We start from the raw sequence: 15,246 nt of genomic DNA on the forward strand, positions 1-15,246 counted from the left end.
TTTTGTTTGTTGTTTTTGGTCGGAGAGTAGTAGAAAGATTGGAGCTGGGCTTTATGTTTTTGGACTTGGCTACTAATTTGGGCCAGGAAACTGTCAGTCACACTCTGTTTGAGTGAAATTCAGGATCAATTTTAAACTTTACTCCAGGAACTTATGTATATCATGGAATGGAATGCATGATTGGATTGGACGGAGCTAGAAATTTCTTCTATTGGGGGCAATTTTGAAAAATAATTAACAAAACCTTATTAAGGTTTGACTTTATACTAATATGGTAATGGGGATGGTTTCAAATCACAATTTCAATATTACAAAATTTCAATGTCGTTAATACATGAGAGGCAAGAGAGGGGTTTTTCTGTTTGAATGATGGAACAAGAGCACATGTGATCATATTATTTTTTTTATGGAAAAGAAGCAATAGGAACGATGCTTGATATTAAGTGCAGATATTTTCTTCAAATATAATAAGTATAGGGGTGTGATATCCACACACCCCTTTTTACTTCCATACACCCTTCTAATTTTCGGCCGTCAGATCGGATGAAATGAAGAAGAACAACGGACATAAATTAACAAGGGGTGTGTGAGAAGTAAAAATGGGTGTATGGATAGCACACCCCTAAGTATATATATATACATACACACGCATACATACCTACAATATGTAGCTTAACAACGAATTACTTGAGTGTTGAGTGGGGGCATCAATATCCAGTTGGCCTTTATTGGCTCCGTCCATGGTTGGATATTCATATTTTCTAAATATAGACATCTATAATTTATTGGTTGCAGATCAAAGTTCCTTGTGGCTTCTCGACATAATTTGTGTGTGACATACGGTGTTTGGTAATACATCTTTTATCTTTTATATTAAAATAGAAAATGTTGATAATGACTTTGTGTTATTTTGTTGTTTTGCCTTCTTTATTCTGTCAAGGATATCTCATCAAAAGAGGCTGAAATATTTTTGTGAGTCTTCCCGCCTTTTGAAATGGGTGGATAACCGTAACTTGCCACTCGTTATCTCTCTTTTAAAAGAAAAAATATGATATAATTCAATTTCATTTGTAGGAATTAGGATGCGTGACTACGATACAAGTGCTTAATTGATTCCTTCTAGTCATCTTTTATTCATTCATGTATACTTTTTGCATAAGGATTATGACTTACTAGTCAAACTATCTCATATTTGGGAATCCTTTCTCTCCCGCCCAAACCCCATTTGGTGCTAGAGAGAGACAGAGAGAGATGTAAAGAGGCAACCCGGGGAGAGAGAAAAGTCTCCGATCTTGATACGACACCAAGAGAGACTGGAAAATAGAGAAGATGGGAGGCTTGGCTAGAGCCTAGAGGTGAAGACTGGTGAATTTTCCATAGTTTGATTTTTGTCTCCTTTAGTATCGTTGTAATAACAAGAACATGCTATTATCTTGTTAATCCATTATTAGTCTAATGCGACAAGGCCAAAACAGAAACTGATGAAACCTTATGACATCTGTTCGGATTTAGAAAGTTGGGATGAAGGTGAGGCCGTCTCCAGTCAAGGGCATTTGGTCAATATTAGCCCTAAAATTAAACAAAACCGTCTCCAACCGAAGATATTTGTAAATTTGTGTGTTTTGGGGGCTCAAATCGGCCCCTAAAAGGGTTAAAAAATGTCGGCCCTAGACACAAGCATTTCTTTTTTGTAGAGCCCATCATTTGATTGTATAGTGAAGAATTATTTGAGCATACTAAAATGTAATAAAAATATAAAGGGTCTAATATTTAGTCTTCCATGATTAGAGACGGAAAAAATTAACATGATAAATTAGGCCATGTTTGGTAGTGTACTTGAATTCAACTTTTTAAACTCAAAAACAATTTTCAAGTTTTAGGCCTTAAAAACTTGTTTAGTAGGACTATTTTAAAAAACTGAACTCAAGACTAACTCAAAAATATAGTCTATTATCTAAAAACAAAAAAAGTGAGTTTTTAGAGTTTTTAAACTTAAACTCACTTCTTTCTTTTTTCTTCCTCCTCCATTCTCACTCCAAATCTCTCTCTTTCTTCTTTTTCTATCCTCTTTTTTTTTTCTTTCGTCTCTCCTCCAATCGCTCTCTTTATTCTTTAGGTTCTTTTTCTCACTCATTTTCCTCTTTATCTCGTCTGATTCTGTCTCTTCTTTCTTTTTCTTTAAATCATCTCTTATTTTCTTTCCTCCTCTCTCCTCTTTCTACCTCTCTTGTGACCCCCTCTTTTTAGATCTCTTTGTTATAGTTTAAGTCGTAAGATTTAAAAATTTTAAATTAGAAACCAATCAAGTTTTTGAGTCTTCAAAAAAACTGTTTTCAAGAAATGTTCTTAAAAAATGTTTTGAGAAATGATAAAATTTTTCAAATAGGATACCAAACAGGCCCTTATATTTTTTACGGCTGAAATTGTGGCCAGGATTTTTCCTTCATGGTTGAAGAGGGCCTGAGACCCCTAATACTATCCATATTATTAACTATTTGGAATTTTAAATTAGAGCTGCATCTTTACTTCTTTTTTTTTTTGGGTCAAGAGTTGCATGAGCCTATTCTTTATTTATTTGGGCCGGGAAGGATTTTAAGCCTATTTAGATGGCACAAAATTGGAAGGGCACACCATTGGGTGATGTTGCATTCATGTAGATTTTCTATGCTACTTTGGGGATTGCAAAAGGGAAAGATAAGGGTAAAGTTCCTATCTCAATGCACGAAAATCTTTATCTTTCGTTTTTCTGCTTTAGGTCAGAATTCAAAAGCAATATACATGCAACAGTTTCATTCTCACTCTCACGTAACGTCTTTATAGATGAACCCAATGAAGGTTCATTAAGTACATATGTCCTCATTCAAGCAATTTATTGTTAAGCTACATATTGCAGATAAATACAATTGTTATATCTAAAGAAAATATATGTACTTAATATCAAGCATACGTTCATATTACTTCATTTAAAAAATTGTATGATCACAAGTACTCTTGTTCCATCATTCAACCAGAAAAATCTCTCTCCTGCCTCTCATGTATTAACTACACTGAAATTTTGTAACATTGAAAGTGTGACACATCATCATTTGAAGTCATCCCTGTTATCATATTGGTATAAGTCAAACCATAGTAAGGTTTTGTTAGTTGTTTTTTAGGGTTGCCCCACTAGAAGAAACTTTTAGCTCCATTCCTGGACGTTTCAATCTAATAATATAATTGCCACTTAATATCACGTCTAGTGGTATTCCCCTTCATTCATAGTGAGACGTTTTAGGTTCGATTTTCACCAAAGGTGAATTTGAACCGCATTATTGCTAGCCCATTGTGAGTCTTTTCCAAAGTCTTTCTAGGTCTTTTTCTACCCTTTCAGCCCTGAACCTCTGTCCCGTAATCGCATCTTCTAACCGGAGCGTCAGTAGGCCTTCGTTTCATATGTCTAAACCATCGTAATCGATTTTCTCTCATCTTTCCTTCAATTTCAGCTACTCTTACTTTACCTCAGATATCCTCATTTCAAATCTTATCCTTTCTCATGTGCCCACACATCCAACGAAGCATTCTCATCTCCGCTACACCCATAATTTAAAAAAGTATTTACATATGACATTATATTATCAAATAGAAATATTCAAATAGCCTTGAACTCGTTTCATATCAATCAAATATCTTACGTAGTTCCCTTGAGCCAACAAATTAGATGTAGGCAGTGCATGGGACTCACATGGTTACACGTAGGGATGGGCAACGATTATGGTGGGTGGATATTTGCAGGTATTTACCCATAACCGTTTAAGTCCTTACCTGCATAACCGTTTATCCATTGGGTATTTGCATAAATAGTTATAACCATACGCATAACCGTTTATAAACGGTTAACCATAACTGCATACCATTTAACCATAACCACATACCCGTCTTTAACCCGTTTACCCTTTTTTTACCCGTCTACATGTTTTTTTAACAACTTGAAAATTTAAAAAAAATTGTCATAATTTTTTCTTTCTGACAATTAAACATTGTTATAGGTACATTTAACATGCATTTTCATATTAATGGCAATATTATGTATGAATGTTTGTCATGTCTCCCAATTATTTGATGCTCAATTTATTACAAGAATCATGCATGTTATAGGTTAATTAATATTCTTCTATACTTCTATACTTCTATACTTATATATATATATATATATATATATATATATATATATATATAGAGAGAGAGAGAGAGAGAGAGAGAGAGAGAGAGAGATAGAGAGAGAGAGAGAGGTACGCATTAGTCCACTAATAATCAGCTAACTTGAAAAATATTTGGATTTTTATTTAGAAACATATGTTCATCAATCCAGGCCATTTAATCGATTTTGTTGTAGTCATATTTAGAATAGGAATGTGATTGTGTAAATTCTAGTGTATCTAAGGACATCTTGGAATATTCTCTTTAGTAGATATTATCCTATTAGAGTTGTAATTCTATTAGGGTAAGGATTTAACCTATCTCACTACTATAAATAAAGGCACAATGGGGTGAAATACTACACACCTCACAATTAAATATCTCTCTTCTCTCTCTCTTGTCGCCAGCGTCCCCCTCTCTATTCCCTTAGAATGGTTCAGTCAGTTAAGCCTACAACATGTTATTAGCAAGCTCTTGCCAGAAGCTAAAGAACTGAATGATCGTAGGATGAGGCTTTCTTTTACAAATTCAAGGGCTTCTATTTGTTGTTTTCCAATCAGGTACGTTTAAAATAAAATAAGATATTTGAAACGTCCACGAAGCATGAAAACATTCCCCATAATGCATGAACCCCCTATATTTATATTTTCCTTCTGATATATACACGTTTCATGCATTACACAATTATTATTTTGCTATGTGGAATTTTGAGTCAAAACATATAAATAACTTAGAAGTAATTTAGGGTTTTTCAAACCTAGTGATGTCGGAAAAAAAAAGAAGGGAAATGTGTGGCATGGTTACAGTTCGCTGCCGCTGGCACCATTGTCGACCACCACAGCTGGCCTGTAGCCCAGCCTCGTGGAGTACGCCGTCAGAACGATGTCGTTGTGACGTCTGGACTATTGCAGTAGCCCTTTGGGTTTTGCTATGCCTACACAGACACCAAGCTTTGGCCTGGTAAGGGTTACTGTAGTTATGTAACCCCTTCAAGCCCAAAACCAGCAACTTTTGAGTTGTTGGGCTTTGTCTTAAGTCCCTGGCCCAAACCTGCAGTAAGCCCATAGCTTGCTAGGTCCACCCCGTGCCCCGGGCTCCCCTACAGCAAGCCCATATCGCTTGTTGGGCTTTGCCCAAGTCTAGGCCTACTTGCCCGCAGCTTATGTTGCTAGGCTTGACTTGTCTCGACCCAAAAACTGGGGAGCCAGCCTCGACTGGGCCTTCCCACACTAACTCGCAAGCCAGCTTTAGGCTGGGTTTGCCTTGTGCCTTGTTTTTGGCCCAAACTAGCAACTTTTGTTGTTGGACTTACCTATACCACACGGCCCGGAGGGCTGAGGGGCCTGCAACCCTCTCATGGCCCAATGGCCTGCAGCTGTGTTACAGGGCCCGTCCCCACATTGCAGCCAGCCCACTTTTGGCTGGGCCGCATTATTTTTTCGACCTAATGGTAATTTTTTGGCATCCTTGCGTTATATAACATGCCTAAATATTTTTTTAGGGTACTTTGATTTACACTGATTAATTCTAATTTAATGATTACTTGGTTTATCACCAACCGAAGCTAATATGACATGTCTATCATTATATTTGCTTCCACAATCGACCCCGTTTGGTCCCGATCTATTGAATTAATTAAAAGTGACTAGCAGTCCATTAATCTGATAATTAGTCCATAATTATTGACCTGAAGATCACTTTTGGACATTAACGATTCAATAATTTATTTTTATACTTATCCTTTCATTATCTTGAAGCTCTCACACTTGAGTTCCCAAAGCAACTCAAATCCACTACACTTCAATCAGCATATTGCATTCTGTGTTCTTCCAGGAACATCTCCTTTATGAACTAATCGTTCATAAAACTAAATTGAACCTGTTTTCATATTTAGTGCCTTTGAAACCCAAAGTTTTCATTCAAAACTTACCACTTGAAACCTGTAGCTTTCATGCTTAAATTATACCTATACATGTCTATAAAACCCGAATGTTATACGACGAATGTCTATGGCTTTCCATATGATTAACCACGTTTTTATACCCTTTGTTTTAGGGATATATCAATCTTAAACAAGCTCGATTTCACTGCTTTAGAAGTATATGGAAGAAACTGCTTGAAGTGGGTTCAAGACGTGAAGCTCTATCTCACCGCAAATGGGTATTAAACCCATCATTGGGGAACCTATCGACAATGAACCCATTGATGAAGCTGAGAAAACTATTGCTATGATCTTCATTTGAAGACACATCTATGATGCACTATAGACCGAGTACCTCACTGAGGAGGATCCACGCACTCTCTGGCTTGCTCTGGCCGATCGTTTCGATCACCAAAAAGACATTTACTTGCCTGAAATAAGACACGACTAACAGCATTTACGTTTCCTAGATTTTAAGTCTATGAATGAATACAACTCCGAAGTTTGTAGAATTCAATCACTGCTTAAGTTTTGTAAAGTGGACTTAACAGACGAGGATTTCTTGGAGAATACTTATTCAACCTTCAATGCCACAAGTATTCTCTCACAACAACAATATAAGGCACATAAGTTCACCAAATTTTTGAATTTGATCTTTATTTTACTTCTCATTGAAAAGAAAAACCAGCTTTTGATGAAGAATTATCAAGCCCGACCTACGAGCCGAACATTCTGCCTGAAGCGCATGCGACTAATTCTAACAACCACAAACAATGAAAGCATCATCATGGCCATGGTAATGGGCGGCAAGCCCACCCCGGGTCCAAGGTACATAAAGCCAAGGCCCACCCAAGGGAGAAAATTTGACCCATAAATGCCAAACCCTTGCCCCTAAGGTCCCAAACTTCAAGAATAGAGAAAAAGCTACCGTTCAATTGGCTTCTACTGAACTGGGCATGTGTTACCGTTGTGGATAAAAGGATCATTGGTCACACGTATGCCAAGCTACTCCTAAGGCCATTGCCAAGTATCATTCCCATTGTGAGTTTAACTTTGCCCATGTGGAACATCCCAAAGATGCTACTACATCTATGAAAATATCAAATTTTCAGGAGGCATCCGCTCCTAAGGAAGAATAAAGTTTTATTTTTCTAGACATGGTTTTAGGGTGTTTTTACCCCTAGTGGCCGAACCCCCCCTATTTTTTTAGGTTTATGGTTTAATTTTTGAACAATTTTTCTAAGTGTTTGGAATAATTTGTTTGGTTTTGGTTTCTTTTGAATTATGATTAATTATTTTATAGATATTATTTCTCAATTGATTAATTGAATGAATGGAATTGTATTTATGCATGTGACCAATTCAATTTATTTATTCCTAGGTATGACTAGTGGGGAAGTTAGTTGTCTGACTGATAGTGTTACCATGCACACTATATTGCGTGAGCGACAATATTTTACTAACTTCGTACCTAAAAATGCACCTATGACAAACCTCTCAGGCCCATCCAACCTGATAGAAGGATACAGAAATGCCTGTATAATGTTGTCCACTGGTACTATCTTAACCATTAAAGAGGTTCTCTATTCTCCATGTTTCGGAATAACGTTGCTGAACTTTAAAGATATTTGAGATAATCAATATCATGTTGAAACCACTGACGAGAATGGTTCAGAATTTCTTTGTATCACTTCTTACGAGTATGGCCAGAAGTGTATTCACAAGAAGCTAGAACGTCTCTCGAGTGGGTTGTACATTACAACCATTCACTACATAAAGGCCTACCATGTGGCTAGCCCTATGCTAGGGTTCCAGAACACTCTACTGCTTTGGCATGACCATATAAGATATCTCGGACGTGACATGATGCGTTGTATCCTTAAATCATCACATGGGCATCATTTACCTCCACACGTTAGATTCTCGCCTTGCAAAGCATGTTCTTTGGGGAAGTTGAATACTCAACCCTCAATTACATAGATTGTTCATACCCCTCTTAAGTTTCTTCAGAGGATTTAAGGGGATATTTATGGACCTATCCAACCAACATGCGGACCATTTAGATACTTTATGGTGTTGGTTAATGCATTGACACGTTGGTCTCATGTCTGTTTATTGTCCACAAGCAACGCTGCATTTGCGAAACTCTTAGCATAAATTATTAAGCTTAAGGCTCATCACCCTAATTATTTGATTAAGTCGATTCGATTGGACAATGATGGAGAGTTTACGTCACAAACTTTTGACAATTATTGCATGTTTGTTGGGATTGATGTTGAACATTATGTACCCTATGTTCACACCTAAAACAGCTTGGCAGAAGCTTTCATAAAGTGCCGTCAATTGATAGCTCAGACTTTGGTTATGCAAACCAAATTGCCGGTATCTGCCTGGGTTTATGCAATATTGCACATAGCCATGATGGTTCGCCCGAGGCCTACCGCTACCCAACTTCATTCACCATTTTAGTTGGTTATTGGATACCAGCCTGACGTCTCACATTTATGTGTGTTTGGGTGCGCAGTTTATGTGCCAATAGTACCAACACGACGTACCAAAATGGGTCCTCAGAGGAGAATGAGAATCAATGTCGGTTATGATTCACCATCAATGATTTGCTACTTAGAGCCTTTGATAGGAGATCTCTTTACTGCACGTTTTACAGATTGCCACTTCGATGAGACAGTTTTCTCGTTGTTAAGGGGAGATAAGAACGTTAATGTTCCTATAGAACACCACAAATTGTTGTGGTATACTCCCACTATGTCTCATTTAGATCTCCACACCACTCAGTTTGAAACTGAAGTGCGTCGTATTCTAGATCTTTAGAGCATTGCACAAAGCATACTAGATGATTTTACTGATCTAGCAAAGGTTACGAAAACACATATATACCCGCAGTAAACGCACCTACAAGGATCGACGTACCAAGAATACGCCGTAACACCGTCTTGGATGGCCAAACTGTCCCCGAAGGTGGGGGCAGCGGTACCTTCCACATAGCATGGTACATTGGCGGCTAACCAATCATCTTCTCCTACCCTGAAGCGTGGCAAACCTTTTAGTTCAAAGGATTCACAACACTAGAAGAGGAAAACGGCACAAACTAGTAACCCTAGTCTGAATCCGACAATCGTTTACTTATCTGTTCCAACGCATGAGGTATTCTATATTACAGTGATGTCTTAGATGAACAAACTGGCCTATTGAGAATCATGAGATTTTGGTCCACTACGCAGTATTGGATGAGGTTTGGAATCAGAATAAGATGATCGTCGACAATGCATTCGCGTACACAGTAGCTACTGACATCATGCTTAGCGATGACATTGAACCATATTCTGTTGATGAATGTCGACGAAGAACGAATTGGTCAAATTGGAAACAAGCAATCCAGGTCGAACTTGATTCACTTGCGATGTTTTAATAAGGATAAAGCAAAGCCTTCGAGTACTCCTATGGTCGTTCGAACTCTAGATGCTAAACGAGATCTCTTTCATCCCAAGTAGGATAAGGAATAGATTTTTGAGCCTGAAGTTTTATACCTAAGTGCAATTGGTGCTTTATTATACTTAACTCAATGCACTAGACCCGACATTTGTTTCGCTGTTAATCTTTTGACTAGATACAGCAATGCGCCAACACGCAGACACTGAAATGGTGTTAAAGACCTTTTCCAGCTACCTCAAGGGTACAATGGATTTGGGCTTGTTCTACACCCATGAAACCTCGAGAGAAGCAGCCACCCATCGGTCCTTGGGTTGATTCCTGCCTTGTTGGATGCGCAAATGCTGGATATTTTTCTAATCCACAAAAGGTACATTTTCAAATGTGCTATGTCTTTACCGTTGGAGACACTACTATATCTTGGAGGTCTACCAAGCAAATGCTAGTTGTGACTTCTTCGAACCATGCTGAGATTCTCGCCTTGCATTAAGCCTCGCAAGAGTGTTTTTGGTTGAGAGCAGTCATGGAACATAGTCGAAGCACTAGTGGTCTTACTTCCGTCGTTAACCTTCCTACAACGATCTTTGAAGATAATGCAGCATGTATTAAGCAGTTAAAAAGAGATGCATCAAGGGAGAGAACACCAAGCACATAACGCCAAAGTTATTTTACTCTCACTAGCAATAACAACATCAGAACATTTAAGTCAAGCAAATATGTTACGAGGACAACCTGGCCGATCTCTTCACCAAGTCATTGCCCAAGTCTACATTTCAGAAGCTCATCCAAGGAATCGATATGTGTAAATTATCTGAGTTGAATTGCTTATAGTTCTCTTATTTGGAAGTTATGTCTAGCTCAGGGGGAGTATCCAGAAACATGCTCACTTGATCTTAATGTATTCTTTTTCCTACAATTGAGAGCATTTTTTCCACTAGGTTTTTGCTACCTAACAAGGTTTTGATGAGGCACCCATTACGGGATGATCATACTCTGTTGAGTTCACTACTTTCGTCCTGTATGACTTTTGTTTTAGACATTATGCATACTTTTCACTTTTCTCTTGAGTCTACGGGTTTTTACCTGCATTAAATTTTACCATAGTGAAGTTTTGTGAGTTTTACTACCAATGCATACTTTCTTTAAATTTGAGACTCGCATTCACCCGTTGTGCTGATGACTTCATCAATTGTTCTACATCAATTGCTAAAAGATCTGATGCAAAGTTTTGTTTAAGTACACACTCAATGAGGAGTGTTGCAGTCATAATTAGAATAAGAATATGATTGTGTAAATCCTAGTGTATCTAGGGATATCTTGGAATATTCTCTTTAGTAGATATTATCATATTAGAGTTGTATTCATATTAGGGTAAGGATTTAACCTATCATACTATTATAAATAAAGGCACAATGGGCTGAAATACTGCACACCTCACAAATAAATCTTCCTCTTCTCTCTGTTGCCACCGGCCTCCCCCAAAAATAATATTAGAAAGCCAGAAAGAGAGTTTGGTGTCTCAAAGCTTCACCAAAAATAATTGGACTATAAAGCCCCTCAAACAAAAAAATCCACAAACAAAATAGCAGGGATAATTTTGTCATAAAAACAACTAAAAAAAATTAAATTAACAAAAATAGTAGAAGCAATTTTCTTCCCACAATCTTGCGAGATGAGAAGAACTTGTGTAATGGAAGGAAAAGAAACTGTCGTCGTCCCGCACAATTGAAAATCAATTGACAGTTTTACATTCATTCATTCCTACTATATTGTGAGAAGAACCTATCGTTGTCCCACTCAAATGAAAATTAGTCAACAGTATACTCTTTCTTTTGGAATCTTATCACGCAATATACTCTCTAATAGATTTTCCGCACTTTGCTGTTCGGGTCACAAGTCAATGCTTTACTTCTTTTTTTCCTTCAATATTTTATGGCAATATGTAATTGATTTTATGCAAATTAATTGTTGTTGGATCTTTGTGGATATTTGATTGGTGATTCTTTTTCTTGTTTTTTTCAATTGAAGGAATTGAAATAGTTTTGTTGTGGGAAAATTGCAGAAGCTCAAAGAATTGAGAAGGTCGACTATCACTTCTTCTCTACTCATGTATATTATCCTCCATTGCAAATAATCTCTTTTATAATTGTATGTTGTGTTTTCACACTAATTGCTTACTCTGTCGCACTGCAACCACACTATTCCAGATAAATCCTTCTACGCTGCATCTTCTATCCCTCCTCCAAGTTTGCAATCCTCTGCATCTTCTCTCTCCTCCACCTACTCTGTCGCCGCCTTCATTGCCATATTCTCCAGGTACCCAACTTCCCAATTTATAAAACTAGGGTTTTTTTTTCTATCATTAATTTGGGAATGGTGACTATCTTACGCAATGGGTGAGATTGTGTGTGCTAAAAGAGATTGGGCATCTACAGAGCCACGGAAAATTCCCAAGACCAATTCTGATTTTTCACTCTTTTCATTTTCTTAGTTCCTTGCATATTCGTGAAAAGCATTGAGACTACAAAGTCGAAGCTCTGAAAATTTCCGTGGATCACAAAAATAGAGCAGCAGAGTATTAATCATGGTCTTTTTCCTTCTTCATTTACATGGTTGCACTGCTAAAAAAATTTCTCATTTGTTGCTTGGACTTTTGATCATCATCTATTTTTTTATGAATATTTTGTAATGGGTAGTTGGTGGAGGGACGTTGGTCTCTCCTTTGTTTATCTGAGTATTACATTGGATTGTATTGCACTTGGTTTGATGTTGTTTAGGTCAGGAATGCAAGGATAAAAGAAACAAAGAGGTCTAGACACACGGAAAAGAAGAAACAGCCATTCTTCTTCAAATTTGGATCACAAGAAGGGAGCAGCAGAGTAATTGATCATGGTCTTTTTTCTTCTTCATTTACATGGTTGAACTGCTCCAAAATTTTCTCTCATTTGTTGGTTGGACTTTTTATCAGCATCTATTTTTTTATGCATATTTTGTAAAGGGTAGTTGGTGGAGGGATGTTTTGAGTATGTGCTTTATTTTATGAGCATGATTGTTATTCAATTTTCTCATACTATTTTTAATATTTTTCCAAAATTCAATTCACACTCTTCTCTTTCTCACTATTCACTGTCGAGCCATTGTCAGGTACGACGATGATTTGTGCTTTATTTAATGACCATGATTGTTATTCAATTTTCCCATTTTATTTTTAATATTTTCAATTCACACTATTCTCTTTCTCACTCTTCACTTGTACAGCCGTCCTATGTGTATAAGTGGTTGAATACATTAAACGTGTAGAGCTGGTGTGCTGGGAGATGGTACTTCAAAAGTATTTCTCTATCTATTTCTTTTGCGTTTTATTAATTTATTTGGCTATCAAATGACACTCTGTTCTTTTCTGTCTTAGATTTTGTCTGAGAAGACAAATGTTACGCCTGAATGTTTATTAGGCACTCATCGACTCGTATTCAAAGGTTGGAGAAGCGAAATATATGAGATCACTCTATTTGGTACTCATATGTTTCTCAAGCTAGACACGCATCCTTACTTCTTTATTGTGAATACTCTTCATTTTATGTTATATATTTTCTTGCCAAAGAGTAAATAGGTAGAAAAATTAAACATTTGTCATTTGTTTTAGCACAACACTATGTCACGATTATCTAATCTGCCTCACCAAATGACACTCTTTGTTTTGTCCATGATTTTTATGTTACCCATAAATGAAATAATCCCCCTTTTGTGATCCTTAAAGTCAATTCATTCACCCACAATAAAAGTCAAATGAGTAGAAAACATATTATCTTATTACACGAATATATATTTTTTATAGCGGATTGTTTCTCCATTCATTATAGAAATCAAGGTAAAGAAAACAAGGGTGAGGCGGAGGTGAAACAGATCGAGAAAGAGTCTTCCTTGGTACAACTTTTCAACTCTCAATCTTAATCTTTTATTCTCAATTCTCAACCTCAATCATTTTGGTCCTGTCAAGCTTAAATAAGGATTACAAACTTGGACGTGATTATTTGTATACTTACCATAATTCATTTTGGCAAGCTGAAATAGGGATTACAGACTTGGACTATTAATTGGTAGTGGGTATATATGTGTTTCATTTAGTGGTTTGCATTACTAATATCAATTCCCTGTTTACATTCTCCTCATTTCTTTTTTGTTAAATTGGCTTTGGTGCAGTGAATTAGTGGAGCATTCAAACAGAAATACAAATAGCATTACTGCATTACTAAGGTATTTCCCTCATTTCATTACTAAGGTATTTCCCTATCCATTCTTAAGTTTGTTAGATGGTAGACAATCACACAACATGTTTAATATTTACTTTGAATGTCATCAAAGGCATCACTTTTTTATGCCTATTGCCTTAATTTTGGTTATGGTGGTATATGTTTGGCTCCCTCCTATTAGTTTGTGTTTTTTTCTTTTCGAAATTCTCAATGTTATGTGCTTTGTCAATTCGATAGTGTACAATTTCATGAATCTTTTTAACTGTGATCTAATTTGTGCAAGCATCATTTTCCATTGTTGAATTTCAATGCTATGTTTTCATATTTTTCTTCAATTTTACCTTTATTAAGAATCATCAAATTGAAATTTTCAGTTTTAAGATTTTCAGAGGACTTCAACATATCAAGTATGGAGGGAATTGATAGAAGCAATATGTCAGAATTTGTTACCCAATCTGCATTATTCCTCTTCTGTAGAGATGATTTATTTTTTCTTCTTTTTCAAAAATAAAATAAAATTCATTCTCTTTGGCAATTTCTCAATGTAGGTCGGCAATGAAGAAGTTCACTTCGAACAAACAAATGTTTACAATTCTCAACAATTAGACCAAAGGTATCGTAGGAGCAATCAACAAAGGCAAAGACGACAATCTATGAATTCATCATAGCGGGCTCGAATTTCAATGCGATGACATGCCAATTATCAAATCCAATTGAACTCAGTAAATATGGTACAAAATCAAACATAAGTAAACTAGGAAGACATAGGACCAACATCGGCGGGTAAATATGATTTCTTATTTTTTTTTGTCTCTATTACTTATATATTTGTAAATCCATACATTGTATGAATATTTTTGTACAAATTATTAAGACACATCTATTGAGATTGAACGAATAGTGATTTTGCATTGTCATTGCCTTTTTGAACTATCAATGCAAACATCCATTTAATAATTCTGTTATGTCTATAACAATTTCAACATTTGGATTGTATATATTTACCACATTGACCAATGTTTTAACAAGTACTTCAAACAAAAAAATAATAAGGAAAGGGATATGTCTAGAACGGTAGGTGATAAATGTTTTATGTAAACTTGGAATAATAGTTCAACTATAATAGTCAAGAGAAAAATATAAAAGGAATATCACATAAAGATATAGTATATCGATACTAAAAGGCAAATATTGTGAAGGAAAAAAATCATCATGATAGGACCAACCAACAATTATAATCCACTAATAAAGGGCAAAAATTGAAGGAAATGAGAATGGATACGGATATAGACTATAGTATATCGATATAGCAACATAAATTTAAAAAAAAATGAAATGTTCTATCAAAATTAGTGGAGTGAACCATTTTGTTTTTCTTTTACCCCAAAGCACTGAGGTAGTAGAAACCATTCCTTTGTCATCCTCCTCTCTTCCTGTGTCACTATGTGGTAA

General features: G+C 36.2%; 1 long non-coding RNA gene across 2 annotated transcripts; it reads left to right on the forward strand.

Annotated features, from left to right (window-relative positions):
- Positions 1-13,652: 13,652 nt before the first annotated feature.
- Positions 13,653-14,678, forward strand: LOC126611764 (uncharacterized). Of its 2 annotated transcripts, none has more exons than XR_007618930.1 (3): positions 13,653-13,798; positions 14,169-14,239; positions 14,359-14,678. It is a non-coding gene; the product is annotated as an uncharacterized LOC126611764 (long non-coding RNA). The 2 variants fall into 2 exon arrangements; XR_007618931.1 differs by having other exon boundaries at positions 14,169-14,229; positions 14,343-14,678.
- The last annotated feature ends 568 nt before the right edge of the window (positions 14,679-15,246 follow it).

Source organism: Malus sylvestris, chromosome 2, assembly GCF_916048215.2.
Source record: "Malus sylvestris chromosome 2, drMalSylv7.2, whole genome shotgun sequence".
In the NCBI taxonomy this organism is placed as follows: domain Eukaryota; kingdom Viridiplantae; phylum Streptophyta; class Magnoliopsida; order Rosales; family Rosaceae; genus Malus; species Malus sylvestris.